Raw genomic sequence first — 13,225 nt, forward strand, 5'->3', positions numbered from 1 at the left:
ACTTCCTGGGCTTGAAATAAAGATACTGTATTACTGTACTCTATATAGTACTGTACAGGAAAGTACACAAAAGCACAACCACTTGTTGTCAGATGCGTGCACCTGACAATGTATGCCAGACACATGAACTAACTTACGTGACTGGACATGCGAACGCGCATCTTTGAAAGTTCGAAGCATCTTTGAAAGTTCAGAACTTGAAGGTTCATATATAGGGGACTTACTGTATCATATTATATTATATTATATTATACTATAATTTGCCTACTCATCATTATAGTTGCCTACTTTTCACTAATTCTCACCTCTTTCTTTCTATCACAATCCCATTTGGGGGCAGGACAGCAACGTACCCTGAGAAAAATACCTGACCTGGGGCCACGGTTTTTGTCTATGACAAATAAACAGACATCCCTGGGTGAGGCTTGCAGGGAAGCTTCCGGACAAGCAGATCCCCTTAACCTTTTGGCCTTTGCCTTCCTCCTTCACCCTGTCTAGGATGCAGTTTGGTGTCCAAACACAGAGCTGCGTTCTTACGACCATGGAGATTAAAGACGCAGCTGGTGACGGTGCCTTCAGAAAGCTAGGACTCTGGTCCCTCATGGCTCCTTGAAGCCATCGTACCAGCTGGAAGCTGTCAAGCCTGAGAGTGCTTGTGACAGGAAGAAAATAAACCCTTACTGGTTAAGTTGCTGTGGTTAGTACATGCAGCAAATATAACTCAAACCAGTGCAATCATAATTAAAGAAAATTTGTAAAATGTAGTGGGTTGCATGTCCACTTGGAACCACTGAATGTGCCCTTATTTGGCATAAAGGTCTTTGCAGATGTAATTAAGTTAAGGGTCTCGAGATGAGATCATCCTGGATTAGTGTGGGTCCTAAATCCAATGACAGGTGTCATTATAAGAGACAGAAAAGGAGAAGATACACAGGGAAGAGGCAGGCTGACGTGAAGACAGAGGCAGAGGATGGAGACCTCTGCCGTTCCTGGTTGCAGCCAACGATGCCAGCGGCCACCAGAAACTGGAAAAGGCAAGGAAGGATTCTCCCCTAGCCTTTGGAGGGAACGTGGCCCTGCTGACACCTTGATGTCAGACTTCTGGCCTCCAGAACTGAGAGAATAAATCCCTGCCATTTGAAGTCACCAAGTTTGTGGTCATTTGTTATGGCAGCCCCAGGATGCTAATACATACAGAAAAGGAGGTGCCATCGAAAATGGGACACCTAAGCTGGGCACTTGAAGGATAAATAGAAGTTCGTTGGTTAACAAAGAGGAGAAGGGCCTTCCAGAAGGACGGGCGGCAAACTCTAATGAGAATGGCAACAGTAGTGAGCACTTCCTCTGCTGCATGCTTTGCATCTCCTTTCCCTAGTCAGTATTGTTATCCGTTTTTAACAGATTGGGAGACTGAGGCAGAGACAGGTTAGAGGAGTGTGGGTGGGGGCAGTGGTCACAGCAGTTATTGCAGTGCCCTCACCTCTCACCCTGAAGACCCGAGACTCGCTGTCCAAGGGGTTTTGGTTCCTGGCTGTGGACGTCCAGCACCCGCACAGGGCAAGGCGGATGTGTGGAGGGTAACAGCTGTGCAGTTCCGACCAGTGCCGGACGGTGGGGTGGATAAGAACTCGCCAGGTCCCTCAGCCGAGCTGGGGTGACTGCAGGCATGCTCCACACAGCGTCCCTGAGTCCCCGGGGGGCTGAGCTGCCCACAGCGGCAGGTGGCTTAGTGCTGAGCCCTCCTGGTTCCTCTTCCCTCCCTGTCTCATGTCCCCACCCCCGGAGTGGTACTTCTGGGAATCTGTCCTTGGTCAGGGTCTGCTTCTGGGCAAACCCCAAACCAAAACAGTGTTGGAGTTGGGCTTCCCTGGTGGCGCAGTGGTCGAGAATCCACCTGCCAATGCAGGGGACACGGGTTCGAGCCCTGGTCTGGGAAGATCCCACATGCCGCGGAGTAACTAAGCCCGTGCGCCACAACTACTGAGCCTGCGCTCCAGAGCCCACGAGCCACGACTACTGAAGCCCATGAACCACAACTACTGAAGCCCACGCGCTTAGAGCTCGTGCTCTGCAACAAGAGAAGCCCCCGCAATGGGAAGCCTGCGCACCGCAATGAAGAGTAGCCCCCGCTCGCCACAACTAGAGAAAAGCCCGCCCACAGCAATGAAGACCCAACATAGCCAAAACACAAAACAAAACAAAACAAAAACCATCCCTGGTTTATCTGACCCCAGAGCCCCAGCTCAGATCCACTACAGTCCTCTGCCCTATGGGATAGATAAATGATGGGTGTCCCATATTTAGGGACACAAATTAAAAAGTAGCTGGCTACCTGCCACCAAGAGCAGGATGCAGCAGGGAAGCAGCAGCTAAGGGACCAGCGCGGAAGCTGCTCTGACTGCGGAGGCCCTTGAACATTCTAGCATTTTCTGTATTCACTGCGGTCCCCGCAGTGCCAACTTGGATGTGCTCCAGCGAGAAGCCGGCCCCTCTCTTACCACTCCAGCTTCTCCAGGTCCCGGGCCACTTGTCACCCTCTCCTCTAAATCTCACACCTGTTAACTCTTGAGAAATGAGCAGAGGGCAGTCAGTCGGGCAGAGCGCTTCAGAGACTATTCTGGGTTGGCTGTGAGACTTGCAGGGTGAGCCAGGGTCAGATGAGAAACTGCTACGCCGCAGTCTTGCAAAATTCAAAGCTTTTTGCTGGAGCGGAGGGTCAGTTATTGGAAGGCTTCCTGCATAATCATCACAAAAGGCCACCTTGTCAGCGTCGCTGGAGAGATCATCGCGGATGGTCTGCGCAGCAGGCCAGCCCTTTCTTGGCTTTGGGAAAGGTCCTTCAAGAAGGTGAATGACGTAGAGGAAATGAGGGCCAATTCTTCTGCCACCATACACGGCTTCAGTGGGCCTTTATTTCCATCTAAAGGAAATCGCCTTCGTTTTTTGGGTTTCTTGCCAGGGAAGCTTCCTAGGCCCGGGAGAGGGCAGAAGTACATTAAAGTCATTCATTCATTCATTCATTCATAAGAGCAAGTCCTAAAGTAGTGATAACTGCCGGTATTTGTTGGGTGTGTACGCTGTGGCTGCGTCAAGTGGTTTACGTTATCCTGTTTAATCCTCACAGCTCTCTGAGGTAGGTCATTGGTCCCATTTTACAGATGATGAAACAGAGGCTCAGACGAGTTCCTGAGCTCTCCCAAGGCCAGTAAGCAGGGGAGCTGGATTGGGAGAGAGAAGGTATGAATTCTAATTCCACTCTCCCTTCTCACTAGCCATGCGGCGTCAGACACGTCTTTGAAATCATTTATTGAAGCCTCTGTTTCCTCCTCTGGAAAATGGACGCACTGACTGTTGAAGTTTGAGACGACAGGGCAGAGCTTTGAGCTTTGAAGCGCCAGCCCTTTGAAGGGCGACTCCACATGACTTGGTATCTATTGTTCATTTCAAATACCCCCAAACTGTTTCTCTCCTCATGAGATCTTAAAAATCTTTCCCAGCAAGCAAGGCGTCAGAACTACGTTTGGGAAAACTGAGGGTCGTCTCACTGAGAGGCGAGACCAGAGCCGTCTTTTTGTTCACATCAGACTCTGAATCCAGATCTGTTGACTTAAAAGTCCATCCCCCTGTCACTCCGGCACCATCAGGCACACAGCCCCTGGGCAGCATAAGGCAAGAGGCTCTGGGTGGCGCGTGTCCTGCCAGCTCCCTCTTCTAAAGCGAGGGATGCCTGTGTCTCCAGGCGATCACGCCTGTTTACAGCGACCAGAGGCTTGGCAGGTGGACGTGGAGGCCACCCCGTAGGGCAACACGCTCACCAGCCCATGTTTAGCCCCGTGGTTCCATGTAGAAAAGGCCCCTCAACGCTGAATTCTGAACGGCTGTCAGGTACTTCCAGTCTGTTCGAAGGCTGCCAGATGGCAACCCACGGATGCCACATTCGGGTGCTGACGACGTGTCCCGTGAACCCTTGGAGCAAGAGCTCAGGAATCGACCTCGGAAGGGAGCCAATCATGGTAAGAGTGACAGCCCTTAACTTTGTCCAGCACTTTACAGTTTGCCAAGCATGTCTGAGGCAACAGGCAGAGTCAGTTTTGAGTCGCACAGGAACCCTTTGAGAGCAAGGGTTGAGGAATCGTGACTCCAGGTCCAGCCACGTCATGTGGGCTGTGGTAGGAGTTAAGCCGTGGCCTGAGCACACTCTCCAGGGAGCGCCTGGAGGGCAGGCTGACAGCCCTGGGGGCCACCGTCTCGCTGCAGGGAGCAGAGCCTCCGCCAGTGCTTTGGAGAAAGACACTGGGGAGGCAGGTGGAGGGCCAGGAGAAGAGGTGTCACCAAGCAAGGCGGAGAGAGGGCCAGGAGGGAGGAGAGGCCTGCCAACCGGCAGAGGAGCCCTATCGCAGACAGCGGCCATGGCTCTTGGCACACGCCGGCCTGGGTTCGAAGCCGGCCCCGCTGTTTCAAGCGTGTGATCCTAGGCACGCTGCTCTACGTCCCTGTGCGTCGGTTTTCTCATCCTCACCTCACGTGGTACCATGAGGCCTGAGTGCTTATCGCGGGCCTGGCACATAGTAAGGGCACAGCGTCCCCCATTCCTGCAGCCTTGGCATTGCAGTGGACCACTCGGCCATGAGTGACCTTGGAGGGGAGGTGTGGACAACACAGGACTGAGGGATGGTCTCCTCTGGAGAGCTAGGAACGGCCTGAGCTTGTGTAGGCAGCATGGGGGGAGGCGGGTGGGGCAGAAGTGGGCAGAGGAAACAGAGGGCCCAGGAGAAAGAGGGTATAATTACCAGAGGGGACAGCAGGGGGCCCGAACCCAGGTGGAGGGACTGGCCACCTTCTCTCTCCAGGAGTCCAGACGTAGATCAGGACATGGGCTGCCAGGTTGGAGGAAGGAGCGGGTACTGGAGTTGGGTCTCGAAACCTGCCTAGAATTGAAACAGGCAGTGATGGATGGGAAGGGTACCCCTGAGCACAGCCCACACTCAGTCACAGAGACGGCCATCTCTGAGTGAAGGCAACGTTCTTTATAAACATTTATTGTTTCCTAGAAGGCTTCCTGGGTTTGACTCCTAGCTCTGCTCCTGTGTGACCTCTGGCAAGTTGCTAAACCTCTCTGTGCCTCAGTTTCCTCACCTGGAAAATAGGGCCAATGATGTTACCTACCTGTCAGGATTGTTGTAAAGAACAGATGAAATAATCTAAGGATGAGCCTGGCACCAGGGTCAACAACCGTTGGCTGTTATTATTAACTAGTATCACAAGAGGCGTGGTTCAAAAACTAGTGGGTTAAGACAACAATTCCTCCAGAGATTCCTTCTAATATGTAAATACGCCCAGTAGGTTTGGCCCATATTTCTACAATTCTTGCTCTGCACCAGGCACTGGGGTCTGACACCTGAGAAAGAGACACAGCCCTCACTGTCAGGGTTTGCATGCAGCAGGTGAAAGTGAAACAGAGCAGGACCCTATGGTCGTTGCCCCCCATGTCCTCCACCTGCCTTTTGTCTGTGGAAAAACTTTAGCTAAAAAATAAGTTTAATCAGAGAAGTGAGAAAATGCAGAAACAAAGGAAAACAGTCAAAGGAGACCAAATAATACTAGTTTAATCATTAAGCAAAGTCAAGGACCTTCAGTTTCTTCTCAAGGGCTATAGATAATATTATGAGCCATATCCTGTGAGCTGTCTTATAGATACTGAAACTCCCACCAGATGGAAGACGTTAACTGCATGATGACCAGACTGTAGCCATGACACAAGCTGCCACAATTCCGAGAACTGGCCTCAAAGAAATGGGAATAAACTGACCCTGGAACTGAAGATTAACTGTACCTAAAACAATCAAGATGAGTGTCAGAGCTGACTGCGCTGTTTCTGCACGTAGCCCCCTCCCTCCACCTATAAAAGTTCTTGCTCCCTGGTTGTCAGTGGGGGGGATGGGGGGCGTCGGCCTTTGGACAGGAGTCTGCCCTCCCCCTTCCCCCCAGCCCCTGGTTGGTGGCATCTGAAATAAAGCAAACTTTCCTTTCCACAAACCTTGCCTCTTTATTGGCTTTTGAGCTGTGAGCAGCTGGACCCCACTTTCAGTTACAAAAGAGATGTGCTGCAATCCTCACAGCTACGGAGTCTTGCTCTGTGCCTGCTCATCTAGTCATGGAATCCTCACCACAAAAGCCAGGACGAAGGATCTACTGCTCTCATTCCGCTTGTCAGAAAGGTGCGGTGAGCTGCCCAAGGTCACCCAGGCACAGAGCGGCTGAGCTGGGATTTGAACCTCTGGAGTATGGCCTTAGAGCCCATGACTTAATCACCATGCTACAGTGCCAATAACTACAGACAATGGTCACCACTGTAATGAAATGTACAGGACACATGGAGCAAGTGATGTTTGAGCTGAGAAAAACACAGTAGGAGTAAGCTAGGTTAGGAGGGGACAGCAGGGGCAAAGGTCCTGGGGCAGGAGAAGCGGGTCAGGTTTGAGGACAGAGAAAGCCAGCCTTCCCAGGGCACAGAAAGTGAGGTGAAGCTGGAGATAGGCAGTGGCTGCTCCCCAGGCTTGGCAGCTCTATGGGGGAAGCAGACTTTACCCACCCAGGACAGTAGGAAGCCTTTGAGGAGGTTGCAGTGGCGATACGACAAGATTTAGAAAACCACTTTCTGCAATTGAAGAGGACACCGCGATTAAAAAATAAAACAAGGGGCCCTGTGGGTACTGACACGGAACCTCTCCAAGGTATATGGTTAGATGGAAAAAAGCAAAGTGCAGAAGAGTGTGTGGCACTTCTATTTGCGGGGCAAAGGAGAAGAGAAAGGCTAAGAAAGAACGTTCATGCATATTTGCTGCAATGTACATAACATCTCTCTGAAAGGATGTACGAGGAACTGTTAAGAGTGGTAGCCCCTGGGGATGGTGACTGCAGGCCTATGGTCAAGGGTGGGAGGAAATGTTTTCTGTGTACTCTTTTCCATCTTTTAAATTTTAAAGTTAGGGAAGAGACTGTTCAAAATTTAAAAATTTTAAATATGACCCTGGCTGCTGGGTAGAAAATGCAATGGAACAGGTCAAGAGTGGACTCAGGGAAATGATGAGACAATGAGACTCTGGACTGCTGAGTTTCTGTGGTTGGGGCAGGATGGGGAACAAGGTAAGATGGCGCCTGAGCATAGGGTGCAGCTGCTTGGGGTGCTTTCTGGGAAGGGCATTGTGTCACTCAGATAAGGGGCAGGATGGGGTGCGGTGAGCAGAGGGCGAAAGGAAAATAGAACAACAGGAACCAGTTTAACTTTGTGCCTAGCACAGTTTGGCCTAGGTTCAGACTGAGCCATCTGGAAATGGACAGACACGCTAAATGTAGAATGTTCTCCAAAAGCAACTCTTGGCTCCCGCAGATAAACTACCATGAGCTGGTAAAGGAAACCTCGGGTGGCCCTGGAGGGATGATTTGCTCAACTTGGAATACCTGCAGCAGCGAAGTAAATCAAAACAGCGAGGCAGCCCCTGGGCGCCCTCCTGCAGCAGCGGGCATTTTCCCAGCTGCTGCTGCCCCCTGCTGACAGAATTGGGATATCGCAGCCTCTGTGCAATTGCGAGGCCACAGCTCAGGGCTCCACTTTGCATTCTGGGCACACAGAAGGTGAGTCAGTCACATTTCCTCTGCCCTTTGCCGAGATGGCCACCGCCGGGTACTGCATCAGCGGAGACATAAACCACCAGGCCCACGTGAACAGTGGAAAACTGAACAGCAAAGGTCATTACCATGAGAAAGCAGTGTACCAGAAGGCAGCTGCGACACAGTGCGTTATAGGGAATTGCCCAACAGATGCCACCGCTGCATTATAGGCCCCCCAGGGGGATTCATCAGCATCCCAATGGCTGTTAATAAGAGCAGGTGTTTACTGAATCTCATGACTTGTCAGGTGCCGGTCTAGAACCCTTACTTGTCATATGTTAACTCAGCTGATCCTCGTGGCACCCAGACGTGCAGCAATGAGGAAACTGAGCTTGAGAGGCAAAGCAGGATTCCAATGCAGAAAGACTGAATCCCAATCCTTTCAGATTTCAATTTTAAAATCAATATTCCCTACCCATTGAGTTCATACATCAGTGGTCCTCATCCATGGTTAATTTTTCCCCCCCAGGGGACATTTGGCAATATCTGGAGGCATTTTGGGGTGTCACAATGAGGGACCTGATTCTGGCATCTAATGGGTAGAGGCCAGAGATGCTGCCAAACACCCTATAATGCACAGGACGGCCCCTACACCCGAGAATTAGCCAATCCAAAATGTCAATAGTACCAAGATGAAGAAACCCTGATCCAAATATATAAAATTCCTACAAATCTACTAACCCTCTCTTTTGCACTGCCCTCTCACATGAGGGCATTAGAGCAAGTCTTCCTGAGGATTCAAGCCGGATAACTCTCAAGAGGCCTTTCCCCACTAATTTCTCCTAAAGCCTCTATGTCCCCAGTGGGATTGTTTTGCATCCAACAGTCCTGCTAATACTCTCTACAAGCATGGGGTTCTGAGGAGCAGCCCAGACAGCGCAGAAACCTCTGGAACCACGGCAGAGGGACTCGCACCTTGAAGTGGGCACGATCGGCCAGGGTGCCGTGCGTGGAATACTGCAGGTGTCCCTGGCACCGAGCCGCAGCTCAGATGCACGCTGCTTGTCAGGGCTGTCAGGAAGCATTCAACCCCAGGATGATTGAACATTCCCTGGAAATGACTTGTCAGGAGCTGCCTCTCTGCCTCCTTCTCACCCAAAGCCCTCGCTTCCCAATCAGCCCAAACAGCCTAGTCCCTGGCTTTGGGAAGCAGCGCTGTTAACCCCTCCTCCTCCACGGAGCCCTCAGGTCTGGAAGGTCTGGAAGGTCTGGAAGGTCTGGAGGTTCTACGGGTTGGGAGTTGGCTGTGCAGTGCGGGGGAGGTGGGGGTGTGGAAGACCCAGGCATCAGGCTGCCCCCGTCCAAATGGCCACGGCACTCCTTCCAACAGTAAGCCTATTACCTGCACAAGAGTTGGTTCTAGAATCGGTGCTTGTTGGATGAATGAATGAATGACCAAAGAGTAAATTCTATGAGATTCATTCATTCATTCAAAAATATTTCCTGAGCATCTCGCCATGCTGGGCACTGTCCCAGATGCTGGGAGGACAAAAGAGACCAAGTCGCTGTTCCCATGAAGCTTACCTTCTAGTGGAGGGAGACAGATACTAGATAAATAAACAAATTAATACGGAAAGTAATACCAGGTAGTGGTGGATACTATGAAGAGAGTAAAGTAAGACGAAGAGTTGAGTCTGACAGATTGGGGGCGATTCTTTCAACTGGATGCTTCGGAGGGCCTCTCCAAGGAGATGACATTTGAACAAAGAGCTGAAGGTCGTGAGAAAGTTGTGCAGTCATGGTGAGAACAGTAAGTGCAAAGGCCCTGAGGCAGGAAGGGTCTTGGGGAGTTTAAGAAATAGTAAAGCAACCAGAGAAAGTGGATAAAAGTGAGTCCTGGCAGGGACTTCCCTGGTGGTCCAGTGGTAAGAATCACCTTCCATGCAGGGTACACGGGTTCAATCCCTCCTTGTCGGGGAACGAAGATCCCACATGCCACGGGGCAGCCCGCGTGCCACAACTATTGAGCTGGTGAGCCTCAACTAGAGAGCCTGCGTGCCGCAAAGTACAGAGCCCATGCGCTCTGGAGCCCGCGTGCCACGACTAGAGAAGAGAAAACCCACACGACACAACTAGAGAGAAACCCGAGCGCCGCAACGAAGAGACCGCGTTCTGGAATGGAAGCATCCTGCGTGCCTCAACAAAGACCCCATGTGCAGCACCTAAGGCTCGACCCAACCAAAAAAAAAAAAAAAAGGAAAATAAATAAATTTTTTTTGGTTAAAAAAGTGGGTCCTGGCATGACCTAAGAGCAGTGGTTCCCAAACATGGGCATGCATCTGAATCACCAGAAAATCTTATAAAAACACAGATCATGAGTTCCACCCCCAGAGCTCAGTTGGTCTGGGTGGGACCTGGGAATGTGCATTTCTAACAACTCACTGTGTGGTCCAGGCACCACAGAATAGAATGTTTTTTCTTAATGCAACTAGTCATTTCCTACTCAACCCTGACCACAAGCAGTCATAGATCATCACTGCTTGATTACCTGCCTCCCCACTGGGTTGGATACTCCCTGAGAACAGCCACTATGATGGTTCAGCCCCTGGTACTTAGGAAGTGGTACTCAAGAAAATCCTTGTTGAATGAATCCCTCAAAGAAGGTTTTAGGCCTTGCCTCACTTTCTTTTGCCATTCCGCTGTATATTTGGCTTCGAGCAAAGGCCTGGGTCAGACCCATCTCTTACAGTCTCCCATTCACACCTAAGACAAGAGAGTCACCTGCCATTCTCCAAATGCTCAACTCACCCTGACAACTCCATGCCTTTGCACGTGCTGTTCCATGTGCCCAGGAAGTCCCTTCCCCTGTCTCTGCCTCATAAATTCCTACCCACTTTTCAAGGCTCTCCTTCCAGAATATCTTTCCCAGCTCCCTCCGCCTAACCAGGGTTACGGGTGCCCCTTGGGGTCTTGTATCGATCCTTGTCAGAGGATTTGTTCACACATTTGTGTTTCTTGACTACATGTCACAAACGGGCAGCCCCCAGAGTGAACAGGACAACAGACGTATTCTACGCAGCTGCGGTGTTTTAAATTGAAGTTCGTTGCCAAAATTTGAGAGGGGAATTCACACAAAAAAATCCAGATTCCTGGTTCCTCTAGAAAACGCAGGGTCCTGCGGCTCTGGGCCGGTACTCCCACGTGTCCATGGTCTGCCGGAGCTGCCTGGGGCTCTGTCACCTTCACTTCGTGGCTCCAGCGACTAGCTCAGGACCTGGCCTAGGGTAGGCACTCAAGGAAAGCTTATTAACGAAACAGGAAAGACTACATCAAGCAATGGAAAAAAAAACACCGGTTCCAAGATCAGGAGACCTGTGCTGGGTTCTGCTTCTAGCTGGCTTGTTGCACGAGCCTGGGCTCTCTGTGGGCCTCAGTTTCCCTACCTGTGAAATGAAAGGAATGACAGTTTCTACTTCCTAGAGTCATTGCATCCAACAAGAGAGAGGATGTGAAGGGTTTAGCACGTGCCTGGCATATCTAATGCTCAATCAGCAGGAGTTATTCGTGCAGTGAACTCAATAAATATTTACTCTCTAGGATGGGAAGAAGTGCGAGGGAATTAGAAGCAGGAGAGGTTCCTGTCAGGGGCAGGAGGTTGATAGTCTACCTGCGTTCAGTTCCCAGTTCTGCCCTTCACTAGCCTTGTGACCTTGGGCATTGGATTTCACCTCATTTGGGCCTCAGTCTCCCTGTTTATCAAACAGGGATGATGCAAGCCTCACGGGGGTTACTGTGACTATCAAATAAGCAGATGAATATTAAATTAATGAATTCTTTAAAGCAATCAGAATGAGACCAGCACTCGGTGTGTGCTCAGCAAACGCCAGCTGTGTTATAGCTGCTCAGGGAGGGGTGAGACTAGAATTTCTCAAGGGCCCTCAGGGCTCCCAAACTCTCTGATCACCTAAAACCCAGTGACAGTCATGCTGCTTTCGTTTCGTCATCAGTGGTGTATAGAAGGCCCTTGGGATGGTGGAGTGAGGTAGTAGAATTCATCGTATGGGGTTTACCACCTCTCTGGGAAGATCCAAAATGCTTACAGTGGTGCTGACCAAAGTCGCACACAGGAGCAGCAAGGAAAGGGCCCGAGCAGATGTGGTGCCGAGGAGGACAGCCCTAGGAGGGAGGTGCGATTATTACCACCCCCGCCCCTCGCAGATGAGGAAACTGAGGCTCCCAGATCTCAGCATCTGAGCCCCATGAGCTGCCTCAGGAGGGTGACTCACTCAAGAGGTCCTTTAAGGGATTGACAGGACAGAATGGAGGCGAAGGCAGGAAGACCAGGCAGAGACTTCGTGACTCACCGAGGCCTGGGGTGTCTGAGACAGACTTGCCCGATGTCTCCAAAGAAGACAAGTAGGTAAGGGAAATGCAGGCGACAGGTCTTAACCACACCACCAAGAATGACTGCCAAGGAAAGAAAATTCCAGACAACTCGCACTGTTTCACTCCCTATTCAAGGCTGAAGCATTCACAGCGATTTATAGAGCGTGTGTGTGTTCATTGCCCTGCACAAGGCTGGTAGCCAAATGAAAGGCATGTGATGGCGAATCCTGGGGGCAGGCGTCTTCCCTGAGGGGCTGCTCTTCCCTTCCAGCACCAGCCACCCCAGGGGAACCAGCGAGAGTGAGAAGAGGGGTGCATGCACCTGGCCAACATATGACAGTGACGGTAAACCCAATCTGTCCAGATAAATCTCTTCTCATTCATCCATTCGTCACCGTTGAGCTATGTCCCAGGCACCTACAGATGCTCTCTCTCTTCTAAGCCTCAGGACAACCTCAGAAGGTGGGTTCCACTAGCCCCTTTTAAAAATGAGGAACCAGGCTCAGGAGTGAGGTGACTTGTCCAGGTCAGGAAGACAGCAGTGACTGCAGACTGGGATTCCTGACCGCCAGCAAGAGGGGCCTCCCCGGAACGTCCACAGATATATCCGGAGCCTCCCTGTGGGATGGGAAGTGTCCTGGAGGCTCGCTTTCATTCCGTATGTGGTATGTGACACACTGTCCATTTTACAAGAGGGGCTGGACTCAGAGGAAAGTACAGCCTCCAGTTCCTGAGTCCAACGACTCCTGTACATCCCTCACTTGTCTTTGTTCCACAGACGTCACTTTTAACACTTTCATATTTTACATTTTAAAGCGCATAATATCCCTGGGCTTTAAAAATCAGATTCCCCTGCGAGATTGATGCACCGTACGGCCGCCCTCCCCGGAATCTGGGACTTGGGGGAGCGACAAGAACCTCGGCAAAGTCAAACCAGCTCAAAGCTCCGCCTGGGCAACAGCACCTTGTCCACGGGGCAAGCGACGCTCCAGCCTCCCGCGCTCCCGACCGGCCCACTTCGTGGGCGAACCCACCTCTAGAAGGGCAGGAGGATACGACGAGTCCCCATTCCTCCCGAAGATGGTCCAAGCCAGTCTCTGGCCAATCAGAAAGCTTCTTTTAACACCGCCTCTGGATACACGACGTTGGAACTGCTTTTCCGTGAACTTTCAGGCTGTGCGGGGGCGGGAGGCGAAGATGATTGACATCTCCTACAACTATTAGTCAA

The 13,225-nt window shown here is 51.2% G+C and overlaps 1 long non-coding RNA gene across 1 annotated transcript in view; it reads right to left on the reverse strand.

Annotated features, from left to right (window-relative positions):
* The window catches only part of LOC132597979 (uncharacterized), a 33,294-nt gene extending 20,133 nt beyond the window's left edge, over positions 1-13,161 (reverse strand). The window contains exon 1 of the long non-coding RNA XR_009565539.1: positions 13,032-13,161. This is a non-coding gene — a long non-coding RNA (uncharacterized lncRNA). The remainder of the gene's footprint in view (positions 1-13,031) is intronic.
* Between the last annotated feature and the right edge of the window lie 64 nt (positions 13,162-13,225).

Source organism: Globicephala melas, chromosome 10, assembly GCF_963455315.2.
Source record: "Globicephala melas chromosome 10, mGloMel1.2, whole genome shotgun sequence".
NCBI classification, from domain to species: domain Eukaryota; kingdom Metazoa; phylum Chordata; class Mammalia; order Artiodactyla; family Delphinidae; genus Globicephala; species Globicephala melas.